A 16,259-nucleotide genomic window follows, 5' to 3' on the forward strand; every position below is an offset into this window, starting at 1 on the left:
GGGGCACTGCATATGGGGCACAACTACAGGAGGCATTGCATATGGGGCACAACTACAGGGGGCCCTGCATAAAGGGCACAACTACAGGGAGCACTGCATATGGGGAACAACTACAGGGGGCACTGCATAGTGGGTTTCAACTACAGGGGGCACTGCATATGGATCACAACTACAGGAGGCACTGCATATGGGGCACAACTACAGGGGGCACTGCATATGGGGCACAACTACAGGGGGCCCTGCATATGAAGCACAACTACAGGGAGCACTGCATATGGGGCACAACTACAGGGGGCCCTGCATATGGGGCACAACTACAGGGGGCCCTGCATATGAAGCACAACTACAGGGGGCACTGCATACAGGGCTGAACTACAGGAGGCATTGCATATGGGGCACAACTACAGGGGGCCCTGCATAAAGGGCACAACTACAGGGGGCCCTGCATATGAAGCACAACTACAGCGGGCACTGCATATGAAGCACAACTACAGGGGGCCCTGCATATGGGGCACAACTACAGGGGGCCCTCCATATGAAGCAAAACTACAGGGGGCACTGCACACAGGGCTCAACTACAGGGGCACTGCATATGGGGCACAACTACAGGGGGCCCTGCATATGGGGCACAACTACAGGGGGCCCTGCATATGAAGCACAACTACAGGGGGCCCTGCATAATTGGCACAACTACAGGGAGCCCTGCATATGGGGCACAACTAGAGGAGGCACTGCATATGGGGCACAAATACAGGGGGCCCTGCATATGAAGCACAACTACAGGGGGCCCTTCATATGGAGCACAACTACAGGGGGCCCTTCATATGGAGCACAACTACAGGGGGCACTGCATAAAGGGCACAACTACAGGGAGCACTGCATATGGGGAACAACTACAGGGGGTACTGCATAGTGGGGTGCAACTACATGGGGGCACTGCATATGAAGCACAACTACAGGAGGCACTGCATATGAAGCACAACTGCAGGGGGCCCTGCATATGTGGCACAACTACAGGTGGCCCTGCATATGAGGCACAACTACAGGGGGCCCTGCATATGGGGAACAGCTACAGGGGGCCCTGCATATGGGGCACAACTATAGGAGGCACTGCATATGGGGCACAACTACAGGGGCCCTGCATAAAGGGCACAACTACAGGGAGCACTGCATATGGGGAACAACTACAGGGGGCCCTGCATTTGGGGAACAGCTACAGGGGGCCCTGCATATGGGACACAACTACAGGGGGCACTGCATATGGGGCAGAACTACAGGGGGCACTGCATAAAGGGCACAACTACAGGGAGCACTGCATATGGGGAACAACTACAGGGGGCACTGCATAGTGGGTTGCAAGTACAGGGGGCACTGCATATGGGGCACAACTACAGGGGGCCCTGCATAAAGGGCACAACTACAAGGGGCCCTGCATATGGGACACAACTACAGGAGGCACTGCATATGGGGCACAACTACAGGGGGCACTGCATAAAGAGCACAACTACAGGGAGCACTGGATATGGGGAACAACTACAAGGGGCACTGCATAGTGGGGTACAACTACAGGGGGCACTGCATATGGGGCACAACTACAGGAGGCATTGCATATGGGGCACAACTACAGGGGGCCCTGCATATGAAGCACAACTACAGGGGGCACTGCATATGGGGCACAACTACAGGAGGCATTGCATATGGGGCACAACTACAGGGGGCCCTGCATAAAGGGCACAACTACAGGGAGCACTGCATATGGGGAACAACTACAGGGGGCACTGCATAGTGGGTTGCAACTACAGGGGGCACTGCATATGGATCACAACTACAGGAGGCACTGCATATGGGGCACAACTACAGGGGGCACTGCATATGGGGCACAACTACAGGGGGCCCTGCATATGAAGCACAACTACAGGGAGCACTGCATATGGGGCACAACTACAGGGGGCCCTGCATATGGGGCACAACTACAGGGGGCCCTGCATATGAAGCACAACTACAGGGGGCACTGCATACAGGGCTGAACTACAGGAGGCATTGCATATGGGGCACAACTACAGAGGGCCCTGCATAAAGGGCACAACTACAGCGGGCCCTGCATATGAAGCACAACTACAGCGGGCACTGCATATGAAGCACAACTACAGGGGGCCCTGCATATGGGGCACAACTACAGGGGGCCCTCCATATGAAGCAAAACTACAGGGGGCACTGCACACAGGGCTCAACTACAGGGGCACTGCATATGGGGCACAACTACAGGGGGCCCTGCATATGAAGCACAACTACAGGGGGCCCTGCATAATTGGCACAACTACAGGGAGCCCTGCATATGGGGCACAACTAGAGGAGGCACTGCATATGGGGCACAAATACAGGGGGCCCTGCATATGAAGCACAACTACAGGGGGCCCTTCATATGGAGCACAACTACAGGGGGCCCTTCATATGGAGCACAACTACAGGGGGCACTGCATAAAGGGCACAACTACAGGGAGCACTGCATATGGGGAACAACTACAGGGGGTACTGCATAGTGGGGTGCAACTACATGGGGGCACTGCATATGAAGCACAACTACAGGAGGCACTGCATATGAAGCACAACTGCAGGGGGCCCTGCATATGTGGCACAACTACAGGTGGCCCTGCATATGAGGCACAACTACAGGGGGCCCTGCATATGGGGAACAGCTACAGGGGGCCCTGCATATGGGGCACAACTATAGGAGGCACTGCATATGGGGCACAACTACAGGGGCCCTGCATAAAGGGCACAACTACAGGGAGCACTGCATATGGGGAACAACTACAGGGGGCCCTGCATTTGGGGAACAGCTACAGGGGGCCCTGCATATGGGACACAACTACAGGGGGCACTGCATATGGGGCAGAACTACAGGGGGCACTGCATAAAGGGCACAACTACAGGGAGCACTGCATATGGGGAACAACTACAGGGGGCACTGCATAGTGGGTTGCAAGTACAGGGGACACTGCATATGGGGCACAACTACAGGAAGCATTGCATATGGGGCACAACTACAGGGGGCCCTGCATAAAGGGCACAACTACAGGGAGCACTGCATATGGGGAACAACTACAGAGGGCACTGCATAGTGGGGCGCAACTACGGGGGGCACTGCATATGGGGCACAACTACAGGAGGCACTGCATATGGGGCACAACTACAGGAGGCACTGCATATGGAGCACAACTACAGGGGGCCCTGCATATGAAGCACAACTACAGGGGGCCCTGCATATGGGGCACAACTACAGGGGGCCCTGCATATGGGGAACAACTACAGGGGACCCTGCATATGAAGCACAACTACAGGGGGCCCTGCATATGGGGCACAACTACAGGAGGCACTGTATATGGGGAACAACTACAGGGGGCCCTGCATATGAAGCACAACTACAGGGGGCCCTGCATATGGGGCACAACTACAGGGGGCCATGCATATGGGGCACAACTACAGGGGGCCCAGTATATGACGCACAACTACAGGGGGCACTGCATATGAAGCACAACTACAGGGGGCACTGCATATGAAGCACAACTACAGGGGGCCCTGCATATGGTGCAAAACTACAGGGGGCCCGCCATATGAAGCACAACTACAGGGGGCCCTGCATATGAAGCACAACTACAGGGGGCCCTGTATATGAAGCACAACTACAGGGGGCACTGCATGCAGGGCTCAACTACAGGAGGCACTGCATATGGGGCACAACTACAGGGGGCCCTGCATATGGGGCACAACTACAAGGGGCCCTGCATATGAAGCACAACTACAGGGGGCCCTGCATATGGGGCACAACTACAGGGGGCCCTGCATATGGGGCACAACTACAGGGGGCCCTGCGTATGGGGCACAACTACAGGGGCCCCTGCGTATGGGGCACAACTACAGGGGGCACTGCGTATGAAGCACAACTACAGGGAGCATTGCATATGGGGAACAACTACAGGGGGCACTGCATAGTGGGGTGCAACTACAGGGGGCCCTGCATATGAAGCACAACTACAGGGGGCCCTGCAAATGGGGCACAACTACAAGGGGCCCTGCATATGGGGCACAACTACAGGGGGCCCTGCATAAAGGGCACAACTACAGGGGGCCCTGCATATGGGGCACAACTACAGGAGGCACTGCATATGGGGCACAACTACAGGGGGCCCTGCATATGAAGCACAACTACAGGAGGCACTGCATATGGGGCACAACTACAGGGGGCACTGCATAAAGGGCACAACTACAGGGAGCACTGCATATGGGGAACAACTACAGGGGGCACTGCATATGGGGCACAACTACATGGGGCACTGCATATGGGGCACAACTACAGGAGGAACTGCATATGGGGCACAACTACAGGGGGCACTGCATAATGGAGCACAACTACAGGGGGCCCTGCATATAGGGCACAACTACAGGGGGCCCTGCATATAGGGCACAACTACAGGAAGCACTGCATAATGTGGCACAACTATAGGGGGCATTGCATATGGTGCACAACTACATGGGGCACTGCATATGGGCACAACTACAGGGGGCATTGCATAATGGACACTAATACAGGGGGCACTGCATAAGGGGCCTTGTAAAATGATTGAAAACAAGAATTGTCAAAAGTCCCACTAATAAAATATTACAGCAAAGTAAATTATATTGGGAAGATTATGTGAATTGTGTATTTTCAGTGTGCTGGGCTCATCCCCAGTGTGACTAAAAACGGGGGGATGTCACAAGGTCATGCTACTGCAAATGTCATACCAATGGTGTGCTAACAAAAATGGGGCGTGCCCTTGTGACAGCTAGGCCATGCCCCATTTTTGCATGCATGAATGCTATCGGCTCTTTAACTTGACTACAGTAGCGGCTCCAGGCATGGGCAAGCCAGTCCGTCGCACGGAGCGCCATTGTATCCGGAGGGCATAGGAAACGTCCACTCTCCCTCCCGGCGGTAGAGGAAATATGTAAGCTCAGGGGGTGGGAGCGGAGGAGGGAAGGAGCGGCAACTCAATACGGCGCTGGGCGCAGCTCAGCCTAGCGTCGGCCCTGCTTGACTACAGATATTTTTGGGCTCTTTGCCTCTGACTGGTTGACCACCCCTGCATTAGATCATTTAATTATCACAAGTCAAACATGGTTGTATATTATGTATAAATAGAAGGGTTTTGTACAGTTAAGCCCAATGTCTATGTTGAGTTGACATATAACTATAATTATAGTTTTGTATAGTTTGCACTCCTCTATTGGGTTTACACAATCTTACTAGCAGGTGCTGAGAATGTTCTAAATCTAGTTTTTACTGAAAGTGTCTCTCAAGGTTGTCTACAGCATTTGTGGTTTTGTTAGGACACAGGTTCTCAAACTCGGTCCTCAGGACCCCAAACAGTGCATGTTTTCCAGGTCTCTTCACAGAATCACAAGTGAAATAATTAACTCCACCTGTGGATCTTTTAAAATGTGTCAGTGAGTAATGAACACACCTGTGCAAGTGCTAAGTGACCTGGAAAACAAATACTGTGTGGGGTCCTGAAGACATAGTTTGAGAACCACTGTTTTAGGAAATGGTGATTAGACATGTATTACCGCTTCATGAGGTCTTCAATTTAGCATGCCACCTTTCCCTTAGAGCTACATGTGGTTGTCATGAAAAGGACTAATAACCAGCAAACACACAGATCGTATAATGCTGGGTCAGGGTTGGCGGCAGATAAATATGTAATCAGAGACAGGTCAAGGTCAGAGAACAGTCACTCTACAGTGTATCATACTCCTTAGGGTGTTCCAAATAGGAGTCAGGTTGTATTCCAACTGCCCCAAATATACATCTCAGCACAGTATATTCTGGCATTGGTTATAGAAATGTGCTGTCATATCTAGGTATGGGTAAGTCCTGGGAGTAGGTATGGGATTGTATCCAAATCATCCTGTCAGCACTACCCCCATTGGACCCCAAGATCTGTCTGTTTGGGATCTCCTTACTGGAGTCTCTAATAAACCCTTGTACCATTATATATTTAATCTGACAATGCTGGTGAAGGTTTTTATTGGTCTTTCTGGTATAATTCTAGATTTGGGAGACAGTTGTTCAGAGTAACTAGGTAAGCTATGTGACCTCATTTTTCCCTTTCTGGCCTCCCCTTCCCATTTTTTCCCATTCCCTTCCCTCCCAATTACCGTGAGCACCTACATGCCTGCATATGCAATGTATTTTGCAGTGTACTTTGGAGCTGATTCAGACCCGCTCGCTAGAATGTGTTCACTCGTAGCTGGCCGATTGACGCTTTCTGCGCATGCATACGCATCGCAATGCGCATGCGCGAACCAGTGCGAGAGATGAAGAAGTGTTCGCTCGCTGCGCATAGACAGCCCACCAGAGTGAGTGACAGATGAAGCCATTTGTGGGTGGTGACAGGGGCTGGCCACTAGAAATGGGGGAATGGAGGTGCGAACACAGGCGTGCCTGAGCGTCTTAACACCGTTTAAGAGGCGTGCATACAGTAATTAACAGGCAGCATCATAGTACACGTCACCTGATTGTATTTCACACTGAAGTGATCGCAGTGCTTGCGGCAGGGTTTCATCAACGATGGTGCTCGATGTACCCAGAGCCGGCCACTAGAAAGCGCTTCTCGGTGCGCTTAACTACGGAGGGTGCAGGGGGTGCGGTTGCTATAGGCCCGGTGGCTTAAGGGTCCCACCGGTCCAGCGATCGCACCCCCTGCACCCTTCATTTGCAGGGCGCCCGCTAAGATTGTGTTACAGCCGGTGCCCGGCTTCTTCTCCCCCCCCCCAGCTCCAGTGGCAGCTGGAGGACGGAGCTCACTCCTGAGCTCTGGCTTCCGGGTCCCACAGTGCACTATGGGAGTGAAGTCATGATGTCACTCCCATAGTTCAGAGGAGTGGGCGCCGGGGACGGACGGCAGTGGGCACTAGGGCGTGGTTTAAGGTAAGTATTTTTTTTTGTGTATGTGTGCGCAGGGGGGGCTTACTACAGGGGGCACTACAGGGGCCTTACTACTGGGGCACTTCAAGGGGAATTACTACTGGGGCACTGCAGGGAGCATTACTATTGGGGGCAATACAAGGGCATTACTACTGGGGGCACTGCAGGGAGCATTACTACTGGGGGCACTGCAGGGAGCATTACTACTAGGGGGCACTGCAGAGAGCGTTACTGCTGGGAGCACTGCATTGTGAACCTTTGCCTAGGGCGCCCCGAAACCTTGCACCGGCTCTGGATGTACCAATGGTTTCATGCACTGCCTGGAGCAGATGTGCGCAAGTGGGCGTCTTAAGACAGGCTGGTGGGCGTCTGCATACACAAAGTGATCGTGCGCCAAGACATAGTGGGCGTGCTTATGCCTTGCCGCGCGTTCGATTTACTTACGCTGGGTGCGAGCGTACGCATCTAGTGAGCGGGTCTGAATGAGCTCCTTTGTTTCCATTTCAGACACTGGCTGCTGTTTATTAACTACCATGTTTGTCAAATTCGCACCATGGTGTTGTGCATGTTGTTTATTCTGGCTGTGACATTTGTATTTGAATGTATCTCATCGACTTTCTATTGTTTGTCTGTTGTTTGTTGTCTAGATTCTTAATTTGCTAAATTTTTATAAAAAATACCAGATTTAAAAAAAAGGAAAAAAGGAAACCGTGATAAACTGTACATATGACCTGGATGGTGTATGAAAACAGATCACCCCATTAGGAATAACATTATATACTGTAGCCCTCTCCTTCTGTATTACACACCAATTGCAGTACCACAAAATATAGGCAAACACAGGTAGGGGTTCAGGTTGCTGGGAAACCCCCCTCTCCAGCCCACACCATGGCCACAATAGGAATAGTAATATAATCAAATTTTACTATGTTCTTCTTATAATTCCCCACTACAGCCCAAATGTGCCCTTATGAGTGTCGCTACCTATATACATACATACATACATACATACATACATGTATGTGTCATCACTCTAGATATGCTATACAACTGTTGGATGTGTTAAAATGTATTTATTTACATAAATATAGCTTATAGGTATAGCAGTGTGTTAGGTATACATACATATTGCTAGTATGTTTATGCATGTATGTGAACCCCCTCACAGTGGGGAGGTTGGTATTGCCCAGCCAGCTGGGAACGTGATGACTTGCTGGGGCTCGTGGCAGGGACTCTCCCATCTCTGACAGGAACGGGGAGTCCTGACTGTGCTGTGTGTGCAGAGGGCAGTTGTCAGTTACAGTAGCGTGTGCAGTCAGCGGGAAACTGACTGGCATGGGACTGCAGGGTAGAAATAGGAGACCAGCACTGACCATTAGGCGGAGTCTCTTGAGGTAACAGCCTGAGAAGGCAGAGCTGCACCAGTGCTGACTTACTGAGGCAGCCATATCTTGTCAAGGAGAGCCAGAGCCAGTGTATGCGCCCTGCAGGGAAGCCAACATCCCGTTGCAGGAGACCAGGACATCCTGTATTGTACTGTAGGAGAGCTGTTTGAGAGCACTGTTGGAGGAGAGCTCTGGTGCCGCCCCTGCCCTGTTGAGTGACAGCTGAGACACTGCACAAAGGAGGGAGAGCTGTCGGAGCTTATAGTGGTGCTGATCGCAGATTCCTGCCCACGAGAAACAGGTCTGACAGCATACAGGTTACATCAGCACACCATCCAGCTATTGGAATAGGCACATTCATTAGTAGCCCATGTGCAGATTTCTTTTTATCCCTGTGGGACAGCTGTAGTGTACAAACCTTTGTTCTAAAATAGAAACTAACCAGGCTTATACCCCTTTTCCACTGCTGCAAAAACCTGGGTTATTGCCGTGTCAACCCAGGCCATGGCTCAGTGGAAAAGGGTCAGAGGAAAAAATCCCGGATTGATTGACCCTGTATTTCTTCCCGGGGCCCGAGCAGGGTGCTACACGTGTAAAACCCGGGTCTTGCTCAGTATAAATGGGTAACCCAGGTCATTCGACCTGGGACCCGTTTACAGCATGTTGACTGGATGAATTCAGAGGCTGTCTGTGACAGCTGTCTACGGGAAGGGAGATATTAAAGCTCTCCCAGCCCGTGTCCCCGGTGACAGCTGTGGCATCACACTCCCCCGATCGCCGTTCCACTCCGGTCTGGCGTTCAGGGGAGCGTGGGAGTTTCCAGCACTTGCTGATGACATCATCTCCAAGCGCATCATCTCCAAGCGCATGCACAGTGGAAACAGAGTAAATCCCGGGTCTGACCCGGCTTAGAACCGTGGGCCTGATTCAGACCCGCTCGCAAACGCTTGCGAGCAGGTCGATGTTAGGCCACTGCGCATGCGTACGCCGGAGCCGGCTCCGACGTGCACATGCGCGAGACCCGGCTAGTGACGTGTGCTCCGTCGCTCCGGGTCTCGCACCAAAAGGGGGCAGCTGTCGATCAAAATCGCACCATTTTGGAGGCGTGGCGTGGGGGTGGCTTCACAAACGGAGGCGTTCCCATGCGAACACCTGCCGTTTGTGGGTGACCCCACTGACATCACCAGTGATGTCAGTGGGAGAGCTTCCAGCTCTATTAGAGCCAGAAGCTCTCTGGGGCTTGCAGCCACGAGACCCTACCACAAGGTTCTCGTCGCAAGCCCGATGGTCGTGATGGTCTTGACCATCCTGGCCACTCGCAATAGCTGTGGAGGCCGCTCCAAAAAAAAAAACGCCCTGATTCAGAGCGAGCGCTCTTTCAGAGTGTCCGGCTCTGAATCAGGGCCCATGTTCCAATTCCCAGGTCAGACCCAGGATTTTTATCAAATAATTGAACAGTTTCATTGTGAAGTGCAGTGATTATCACCCAATTCTTCATAAACAACAAACCTGGGTTTGCACAATTCAAGTGTCATTTACAGCAACACATCGAGCCGCAGGATCATTATAACTGCCTTGTTCATTCAGCTATACACCGGGGGTAAATGTACTAAAGTTCGATTTGTGATTCATTTTTATGAATCACTGAAATCTCCTGAGATCGAATTAAACTCAAACAGCAAAATCCCTTAGCAAATCTCAAATTTACTAAGAATGGATTTTGCTTTCGATTTTCAACTCTATTTCGATTTTGTTTCAGTTTAAGAAGGGATTTGCTATTCGATTTTGCATATTGCTACCCAAATCGAACAGCAAATCCCCAAATGAATAAAACTGCTTCATGCTTTCGTTTTCAGCGTCAGCAGTTAGTTTTCACACAGATACATGCATACGTCAGTGAAATGCCTGCATGTATCTTATTGTAACAAGCTTGGAAAGAGTTACTGTTTAAAAAAAAATGACGTGGGGTCCCCCCAAATTACACAACCAGCCCCGAACTTTTCATAGCCAGTCCTGGTTGTGTAAGTACATATGGGTACTTCTGGTTCTCCAAGTACCAGCATGCAGGGGAGGCTTGCTGGGACCTGCAGTTCCACAGCAAAAGACAATATATAAAACTATTTCAAATGCACTACACCTACACTATCAACCCGACGGCCACCGCCCAGGGGTGGCGGGGATAACCCCAGCCTATCAGCTTAGGCTAGGGGTGCCCTGGAGAGGAGGACCCCTTTATTGTACTGGGCTGACTAGTGGTCAGGGCTGATGTGGTGGGTGGGGGGCCTGGTGAAAGGGCTCCCCTGGCTGTGGCATCAGCTCCCCGCTAGAAAGGATCAGGTGCTGGTTCTGGAGATTACAGGGGGACCCTACGTATTTTTTCCCCCTGTAATTCCAGAACCAGGACAGGATCTGAGCCCAGTGCTGGTTGTGATTAGTACAGTGGAACCCTACGCAATTTTTTCCCTGTACTTACACAGCCAGAACTGACTATGAAAAGTCCGGGGCTGGTTCTGTTTTAGGGGGGGACCCCACGTCATTTTTTTTAAAACATGAACTCTTTCCAAGCTTTTTACAGTAAGAGACATGCATGCATCTTACTGATGTAAGCATGTATATGTGTCAAATTGAACTGCTCATGCTGAAAACGAATGCATGAAGTTCTTCAATTCATTTGGGGATTTGCTGTTCAGAGTTTTAGTTTGTTTTTCATTCGATTTACAAATCGAATGTTAGTAAATGAAGGGATCCTATTGTCCTCTATGTGAAAAATTCGATATTTTTCAGAAATTCTATTTCATTTGAAATTCATCTTTCTGTTCGATTTGACATTCGATTTGGGCTTTAGTAAATCCTTTCATAAAAAATCGAACCAAAATGGAACCAAAATTGAATGCAAAATCGAACAGAAAACAAAATCGAACTTTAGTAAATTTACCCCAGGAGAGCATAAACCGTCCATACACAATGGTATCTGGCCAGCAGTTGTAAAGCATCTTTGGGAAATAATTATTATAGTAATATGTCTTATTAAGTTCTGGTATAAGTGGTAGGGACAAGTCAGGGCAATTCTTAGTGAGAAGCTATTTTATTACAGTTTTGTACATTTCTTAGGAAATTTAAAACTTGAAGTGGTGACCTCTTGTGTCAGTATAACCCTCCTTGCCTCCCTGACCTACCAAGGGAAGCACGAATCAAGGAAGCGGATTTCACCCACCTTAGTAAGAGTGAAATATACTTCTACATTCCTTTACTACGCTAATCAGGGTACTACATTCTCACTATCACAAATGAGGTAATTAGCACCACCTGTGGATTTTTTTACTGTCAGACAGTGATAAATACACCTGTGCACCAAAGAAGAGGTCTGGAGTTAATTATTAATACTGTACTATAATAACTACCATTCAGTGCATAAGGAGACCAATAATATGTACATATATGTTCAGAGCAGTGCTAGGTTCTTCTGCTGGTCCCCCAGACTCCCGGACTTGCTCCAATGCTCTGGAATGGTCCCCACATCTGATATAAAAACATTCAGCTTAGGTAGGATGGCCCTACTGCCGCATCTAATGGCTTACTATGATCGCTGGTCCTGTATATGCTGGAATTATGACACACACAATACACTTTGTATGATGCATATTTAAGCTGGTTAAGTGCTAATTAAGCCCCCTTCATGGACTGGCCACACTCACTCTATAATCAAGCTTCTGTAAACCACCCTCTAGATATCCTGCGTTTGCCACTGCAAATCTTTACAGGCAAGGTGCCATTTGCTATGAGCATATTGTGCACTTGTGTGAGCAGTATAAGTCCATGTGTGTTTCCAGCTCAGATTGCTGTTTCTCTGGGAACAATCTCCGAATATTTCTTGGATGCAGTGAGATGGATTCTGGCAGTAGGTGGAGCAATGCACCAAGGGAACCAAATTATCAAAAGAAATGTGCAAGCAACTTGTTTAATGAATATGTCCATTGCAGTCTAACTGGATTATTTTATTATTAATTGTTGCCCCATTTTATATTGTGAGCGTATTTCTGCTTACTAACAAGGACAGAACGCCGTTGGCTGATCTCTGGCTTATGGATAAATGTACACTCATGTAGCCTGTTTTTTACATTTGTAATGGTACAAGCACATTTGCTTCCTGCTGCCTCTTAGTGCTTAATATCCATTTTACAATAAAATATATTTACATCTTTTCTTGGGAGCCTATTAATATATGCCTGGGGAGTATTCCAGTACTGTGGCAAAGAGCGACTTCTGATTCCATACTGCTACAGGCTGATTACTAATCAGAATGCCCTTACCTAAAGGCACCGTAACCCTATTCTACATTCACTGTACATTCGTCTTTTCTAAATATTATTAGATGATGTGTGTATGTTTTTGTTATAGGAAAGTACCTATGTTTTATGAAGTTAATTAAACCTACTTGCTGGACTGTATTTACTGTAAGTTCTGTTCAGTGAGTGAGAGTTGACATTTGTCTCTTTCCCATAATGCCTTTGCCCCCTTCCAGTATCATATTGCAAGCTCCTTCATACAATAGCCATAATCCTTTCAGAAAACTTTAGGCAGGTACAGGGCTGTAGGGGTGCTGTAGATATTACCGCCGGACGCATGTCCGGCAGTGCAAATCCCGACAGCGGGCGATCGTCCCTAAGGTAAGTATCGCTAACCTAATTCCCCCCCCTAACCCTCCTTAGGGGTGCCTAACCCTAACCTCCCCCCCAAGTGCCTAACCCTAATCCCCCCTCTAAGTGCCTAAACCTAACCCCTTCCCCATCACCTAAACCTAAGTCCCCCGGAGGGGTGCCTAACCCTAACCTCCACCTGGGGGTACCAAACCCTAACCCCCCCTTCCCCTAGCCTAACCTTAGCCTCCCGGGAGGGTGCCTAACCCTAAGTCCCCCCCGGAGCCCTAAACCTAACCCTCCCACCCGCGGCTGTACACGCCCGGCATCACTTCGATCGGGATGCCGGGTGTTGGTCTTCTGGCGTCTGATTAATGACAGGCGTCTAGATTTAGACGCCTGTCATTAGTACCACGCCAGGATTAGAACATCTGGAAGCCGGCGGTTGGGATTTAGACCGTTGGCTTCCAAACTACATCCCGGCTGTAGCAGGGAGAAAATGCTTCCTGTCCTGGCTCCGCCACCCTGAGCACATGACATCATGACATCACAATGATGGGGCAGGGCTACTGGGTGCCCCCCGAAGTCGCCTAAGAATGCTCCAGGGAGCGGCTCTCCAGGCATCTTGCATGCCAAATACAGGTGCCACAGGACAGCAACAGTGTCGCTCCCTAGGAACTACTCCTTGGGTGGTATCACCGCTCGCCCACCTGACCAGGATTCTTGGTTTATTCACTAATGATATCAAGATAAAAAGCAGCTCAAGTACTCTTTGAAATCATGATGATCAAATATATACTGAAATGCTCAAGTGTACAGAAAAAATGCACTTACATATAAAAATGATGCCCTGCACTCACTGGGGCCTCATTTTGAGTCAATGTACTTCTAAGGTTTAACGCCGTTTAGCGTTTTTTTCCCCTACTGTGCATGCACCTAAGCCGCACTGCGTATGCGTCCAGAGTTTGTGCACACAGAGTCGCAGTTGCGATTGAGTAGCACGGTCTCAGACATGTCTTTAACATGTATTTGGCACCTTATTTCTTCCTCTATTAGGGAATATACACTTTCAGCATGGATTGGCCTCCGCTCCATTCACTTTATGGGCCTCAAATGGCCAAAATACGATTCGCCAACTTACAGATTCAACCACACATCGTGCATCTTTTTCTCAGGCTCATTCTCAATTCTCCACAATTTATCCATTTTAGAGGTGCAGCATTATACCTCAAAGGTAGTCTCCTTTCTTTCTCCCATGTACTGGAAGAACCAATTAGATATAACCCTTCAACACTCCATTGGCTCTAGCGGAGCTATTTGTCTATTCTATAAAATATTGCGGACTCCGTTTTATAGTGGTCACTATGCAGGCTTGCCTGCCCTCCTGATTTGGTCGGGAGCCTCCCGAATATCGGGTGCCGCTCCCGACTCCCTGGAAAGGCAGGCAAGCCTCCTGGCTGCCACCTGCCCCCCCGGACTACAACTAGAAACCCCCGCAGCGGGGAGCCCGATGACTTGATTAACGCTACATCGCGTCATTGTGGCTCCGCCCCTGCTTCACAATGACTTTATTTTCGGCATTGTGAAGAGGGTGCGGGGCCATGATGATGCGGTCGTGTGGTCACACCCTGGCCCCGCCCCCATGCAGAGTCAGTGCCCGGCCATGCCCCCCTCTGTATGCAGGCATTCAGCTCCCTCCCGGAAGGAGGGAGCTGAATGTCGGCAACTACAGTATGTCACTATGACACTGGTTGGCAGAAGCACTTTCCTGAACTTAATGAATCATCATTTTTAAAAGCACTGTTGTATTCCACTCTAGTTCTCTCGTTTATCACATACTGTATCAAGATATGTTCTTTAAAATTGTTTATAGGGGCTATTTGTCACCCTTGTGCTGTCACTTTATTGGACTTGCTCCCTCATCAAATTATCCAAAATGTGCTAGACTGGATGCTTCTCTCTACCACTGCCTGTGGAATTGTACTCCTATTAAAAAAAACTGGCTTCAAATCAAGCAACTTGCAATCTCGTAGTTGGTAAATTTTCTACCGCTGACCCCGGAGTACGCCATTATTGGCATATTGACAACTACCTCCAAAATTTTGCCAGGTTGTCGTAAATTACTTCTAATACTCTCAGCTGTAGCGAGGAAATGTATACTCCAGCAATGGATACATCCCTCTTCTCCCTTTATACCAATGTTTAAAGATATTAGGCAAAATTTACTAAGCAGCGGTTTGACGGTGGTTTCTATTCCATTCTAAACCCCGGCGGTTTGGTGGTGGGTTCTATTCTGTTCTAAACCCCAGGAGTTTGGTGGCGGTTTTGCAGCTGTTTCTAATACCCCTTTCAGATATACAACCCGGGAAATGTCCTGCTCAGACCCGGGAATTTCTCCTGTGCAAGATCCCGGGTATTTGGTCAAGACCCCACTTTCACACTTTCACACTGTCTACCCGGGACCCTTTCAGACAAGAGCAGGGATTTACATAGAAAAACAAGGTTTTGTCATTATAAGTGGATGTTATGCTAGCACACATTAATGAGGTCATGCAAAGGTGGGGATGTGGTATAAGGGGACTGGGAATTATTGTTATTGAAATAAATACAAAGACTTAATATTTGAAAGGTTAAAAAAATCTTTTATTTTAATAAAGGCCTTTGTTTTGCATACGAATTTTGAAAGCCTTACTTCCATATTTCTTCCAAAATACAACACAATTCAAAACCAAACAATAGTATAAAAAAAAAATAACAGTAAAGTGCACATTTACTTCAGAACATTGTTAAGTGCGCATATAGCTATGAGGCATTAAACAAGCCTTTAAAATAAAACAAATTGGTAGATCCTTGTTTACACCAACTCAATATCCTATGACAAAAGCAGTAACCATAATATTTTCAACATCGTCATATGGGATATGTCTAGTTAACATCAGTAGATATATTTGATCACCACAGTTAAATATTTCTGTAAATTGTAAGCTCTGGGTTTTTGTCAGGAGTACGTTCCTGTGACAGAGTATTAGCTGGCAAAGTATCTTTAAATTGACCTTCGAGTACATTATCTAATGTACTATCTGTAAATGTTGAGGATGACTGAGGTGTTTGCGGATGCTTGGATATATGGTCCCGGCAAAAACCCTGGTCGATTGCAGGGGCGGCTACCCGGGAACGTGTTCCCGGGTAGGTACCTTTCAGACAGAAGGGAATTTGTCTGAGGGAGACCAAATTCCCGGGATTCTCGATAAGTCTGAAAGGGGTATAAAT

The sequence above is a fragment of the Taudactylus pleione genome, unplaced genomic scaffold (assembly GCF_031769625.1).
Source record: "Taudactylus pleione unplaced genomic scaffold, aTauple2 ptg000610l, whole genome shotgun sequence".
Taxonomy (NCBI): domain Eukaryota; kingdom Metazoa; phylum Chordata; class Amphibia; order Anura; family Myobatrachidae; genus Taudactylus; species Taudactylus pleione.